This window comes from Mastomys coucha, unplaced genomic scaffold (genome assembly GCF_008632895.1).
Source record: "Mastomys coucha isolate ucsf_1 unplaced genomic scaffold, UCSF_Mcou_1 pScaffold8, whole genome shotgun sequence".
Lineage (NCBI taxonomy): Eukaryota > Metazoa > Chordata > Mammalia > Rodentia > Muridae > Mastomys > Mastomys coucha.
In genome coordinates this window covers 24,532,943-24,538,393 of record NW_022196914.1, presented here as the reverse complement: position 1 = coordinate 24,538,393, position 5,451 = coordinate 24,532,943, and positions in this window count along the sequence as shown.

Below are 5,451 nucleotides of genomic sequence, written 5' to 3'. Positions count from 1 at the left end.
GCATCATCTCTTATTCAACAAGCAGCAATTATGTCATTGCAAGGCTCTGGTGCAGGATAAAAGGAGTGTAAATGTCAGGATTGATGATGATGGCTTGCAGCCAGCTCATTAAAGGCGGCAGTGTGAAGAATATAACTGCATTGCTTTGGAAAAAAGCAAGTATGTGTTATCTGGCTATTGATGCACCAAAGCAGCATCATAAACAGGGATCCCATTTAAATGATGAAAGGATGGATATTAATCTATGAAATAGATTTCACCCAGGAGGAAATGTTGTTCTGACTATTAATGAAACTTAAAAAAAAAATCACTGCATAGAGAATCACCCATCATAGCACCCAGAGTATGCAGGCAGAGTTCCCAAATACTTATGGCTAAGATAAATAGGTGATGGTCATAAAAATATGCTATCATAACTTAAGTAGGAGAAGCGAAAAAGATAGTTAGATCTTTGTAAAGCACAAAGACTATGTTCTTTTAAATTGCCTAGGTTCTGTGTTTCACATATTTAATCCAAAAGTCATTGATAATACATGAGAATAAATATGAATATAGATGAGGTATATGAAAAGTATCTGAATGGTTTACCATACTTAATGACATGAAAGGAAAGTTAATAAAACTTTTCTCAATAACTGAAATCCTCTGATTGACTTTTAGTTTCAGACCATAGGACCAACTTATAATTTTTCAAATTATCTAACTACATGTATTATTTCATCATCTTAATATTCATTGGATCAGGAAATTTTAGAATAACTATGTAACTTGAGTACTTGCCATGAAAACATCAAATTCTTTGCATAGTATGTACTACTCAGAATATTTGTCTACTATAACTAATAATCTAAACTGTAATTTAAGGAATTTTTTATTGAAAAAAACACAAATTATACTGACTTCAATCCTTAATTGTTTATGTTTAATTTACAGATTTCAATGAGAAATCAAATTGCAAATTATTTATTAAATCATCACTTGTATTTGAGAGTATAATGTGTCTATTTAATATTCAGCCCTTAGTATATGTGGGATTGGCCTCAGGACCACTCACAGACAATGAATTCTTCAGATGTTCATGTCCCTTATATAAGATATATTGTCAACAATAGCTTCCCTGCTTTGTCTTTTTTTTTTTTTTTTTTTTTTTTTTTTTTTTTTTTTTTTTTGGTGTTTTGAGACAGGGTTTGTCTCTATAGCTCCAGCTGTCCTGGAACTGTAGACCAGGCTGGCCTCAAACTCAGAAATCCACCTGCCTCTGCCTCCCAAGTGCTGGGATTAAAGGCGTGCGACACCACTGCCCGGCCACCCCTGCTTTGTCTTATACTATTTATGTCATTATGACTCCCTGTGATGCATGATAAAGTATAAGTGCTAATTCAATATTTGCTCTAGTTATACTGCTTAGGAAATAGCAAGAAAATGCTCCTGTAGGTTCAGAACACATACTGTTTTCAACTATTTTTAATCTGTTGTTGGAGGGATTCACAAACGCAGAATCTAAAAACATGGTGTGGAGAACTGACTGCAGCCTCTCCTACTCAATCTTCAAGTAGTTCTGCAAAATTGCTGGAATCATTTTTAGCTTTTAGAGCAGGACACTCAAAACATGCTGTGTGCTATAAGCCATGCCCAAGATAGCAGGGAGTATAAAAAATGTTTAAACCTGAACTTCTTAGTTAAGCAGATCCTCTCCACTGAGGAATATCTGAAACATTCCAAACTTTTGCTAACTCTGACTGTGTGCCACATTATCTTCTTGTCATAGATGGTATCTACCTGCTTGACATTGCAATATGACATTGTTGGTTATAAGTGTCTTGGGATACATTCGTAGATATCCTGGAACACATGAAGTTAAAGGCCACCAATTGGACACAACTAGGTTGTACTAGAATACGGCATCTTTGTTTTAAATTTTGTTGGATGATATATGCTATGGTTTCATGTGTTCCCAACAAAATTCAGATGCTGTCAATATATATATTAGAAATATATATATATATGTGTGTATATTAGTCAATATATATATTAGAAAGTGGGATCTTCTGTGTGATTGTGATTTGGTTCCTAAAGAAGTCTCACATAGAACAGTTGGTTTTCTCACCTTCCCATGAGGTAGGAGGCAAAAAAGCACTACCTTGGAGGCAAACAGACATTCAAATCAGACCTCTTGATATCATAATGTTGGACTTTCAATCCTCCAAATTTCAAGAATCTCAGTCTTGATAAATTTCATTCAGAATTGTGTTTTTCAATCAATGTGCCAATTTTAATTGTGTATTTTCTTGGTTAAATGATCAGTAATATGTGTCAGAGCACCTAACTGAGCATTCCACATGTACACACTCCTTTGCATCAAGCTTTATGGCTACTGCAATTGTCCAGATGATTAGAATAGCCATCTGCATAACTTTTAGACTTGTTTCCTACTGTGATTCATAGGAACTGCAAATTACTTCAAATTTCCTGAGCATTCTCTTTAATTCTCTAACACCAGCTTTTAATTAAACTGTTGCCAGTTTCTTCCTGAACCAAAACAATGTTGCACAGATTGTGTTTATATTTTAAAATGTCTTCAAACAGCTCTATGAAGTACAGCCTTCAAACACAGAAGAGTCTCACACAATCATGGTCTCTCCCTCCTACTATCCTTCCTTTCTCTCTACTTTCTCTTTCTGTGTATATATGTGCTTGTGACTGTGCACTCAAAGGATTTTAAATACTAAAACTGTCCATGATTTTCAAAACTACCAAACTCTTTCTTTAAGACCCTTCTGTTGGATGTCTGGCTGCGCTGAGGCACGCCAGCTATTTAGAATAGCATACAAGTTATGACCTCACTTACCTCTCTAGTCTCATCTATCAGGAGCTCCTTTTACTTGGAACTCACCAGACTTCCCTTACATTTCCAAATACATCCTTCACCAGTACTTCCAGAAGGCTCTTATCAACCTCTTTTCTTAAGGCATGTCTTAGATAGAGTTTCTATTGCTGTAAAGAGACACCATGACCATGGAAACTCTTATAAAGGAAAACATTTCACTTGGGCTGGCTTTCGGTTCAGTTAATTTTCACCATAGAGGGAAACATAACAGCATGCAGACAGAAGTGTTGCTAAGAGATCTACATCTTGATATACAGGCTGTAGGAAGAGATTGACTTGAGATTCTGGGACCTCAAAGCCCAACCCCTAGTGATACACATCCTCCAACATATCTACAACTCATAATAATGCCATTCCATATGAGCCAAACATTCAAACACCTGACAGAGTCTATGGAAGCCATATGTATTAAAACCACCATATTCAACTCCCTAGCCTCCATAGACTTATAGCTATAACATAATGCAGAAACACATTCAGTCCAACTTCAAAAGTCCCCACCATTGTTTAAAAGCCCAAAGTTCAAGCTCTCCTATTTGAACTTACTTTTCTGTTATAAGCAGTATGAACTAAGTATCATAATGGAAACACAAAACAAGAATTTAAATTGTGTCTTAGGTACTATTTTCATTGCAACTTGTCACACACCATTAAACCAGGCAATCTCGAAGACAAATCTACATTAACCTGAAGCAGTGCAAATGCTATGGCAGTAGCTAGGGATGAATAATCCTTTTATTGGAAAGAGGGGTGAATATTTGTTTATAATAACTCAAGTCACCTCTGTTCACCTCCTTAATTAAATTCATTTGAGTTATTTATCTCTAGAGCTATTCTCTTCTTTGATTAAGGAAATGAGACTCATTGAGATTTGTGTCTTAGCCACCTATTGCAACTACTGAAACACAATAACATTCATAATTGGTAGCCAAATAAATTATTGAATGGATGAATAGACAAATAAATGAAGGAGTAAATGAAGGCAACATAGCAATGCTGTGTCGTAATTAACTTTTGGCAGCTGTATTGTCCTGGAACATAACACGTAATTTCTTGAGAGTACATGTTTTATTAAATTTCTATGACCCCATTCCTCAGTACTTGTCAAATGCTTTTCATCATGAGAGTGTATGTTTACAAAATCTTCCCCAAGTGATGGAGAAATAAATAAATGTAGAGTAAGCAACTGTTAATATTTCCATGCACTACTGTCCTCACCTCCAGATGCCTCTTTTGTCCGGTCCTCTTTGAGTCTGCCTTGCCAAGAAGATCACATACCTGTCTGCTCCGTAAGGCATTTTCAGAAATATACTCAACATTTGCTTATCTCCCCAAACAATATTGAAACACAAGTTTCTTTTATTTGACTTAGTTTAAATTGATCTATATAGTTTAAAACTCCAGTCAGAGGAAGTGCATACATTTAAAAGCTTTATAAGCATAATATATTTCTATGTTGTATTTATAAATCTAGAAAAAATAATTTCTCTTGTACAAATCTAAATATATTCTTTCATAGGATATTCTAGAGAAATTATGTTGTATTTGAGTGGGAGAAGAAGCTTCAAAAATAGTACAGTTATTAAGAAATTAGGAAGAAATAATTTCAATGTAAGTATATTAGAGCTGCAAAGATTAATTCTGTCGGAGTGTGAAATCTGGGCTGTGCCATCATCTGCTTATTCATGTAGACATTTGGTTGCCTCAAAAGTGATGACAGTGCTATAATTGGCATAGATGTTGGTACTCTGTACTATGTATGCCTGAGTGCCATTAATCCCACCCTTGGCTTGCAAATGCCATTTATTTCCCTTCATTTTGTCAGATAAAATGTCATACTAAATCTCCCACAGAAACTCTAATAAGTTTTTCTTCTCTGGTGTTACAGTTTGAATGTTATTTTTTTCCCTCTACATGCTAAATTAAGTACCTGGTGAGAAAAGAGAAGAAATAAAAATATCTAATTTATTTGTCATACTTGGAAATTGAGCTTCTGAAGGAGCTTTCAGGATATCATAGCTATAACTACTTGGAGAACCATACAAAGTAAGTTTTTAATGAAGTATTTACTAGATGCAAGCAATACCTTTTAAAATGCACATCTCTTCTTATGATTACACATTATTGTTACAATAATGCTGCCACTCAAATTCCTAATGCTGACTCCCTTATTTATATAGCAAGACATAATTCTGTAATAGAAATTTACTTATTTAGTTAGTTATTGAACACTTCAGTAATGTATAGTGGTAAATATGATTTTATATAATTTTAACTTATTTTACTTATTAACTGAGAATGTCATACATATATACAATATTTTAAACAAATCTGTTCTGCACTGCCTTCTTCTTAACACCTAATGGAACCTTCAAAATTGACAATAACAAAGCAAACCTCAACAGATGCAAGAAGAATGAAATAACTACTTGTATCTTACCAGATCACCATACATTAAGGATAGACTTCAACAACAGAAATAATAGAAAGCCCACATAATCGTGAAAAATTAACAACTCTCCATTGAAGGATCACTTGGTCAGGGAAGACATAAAGAAATTAAA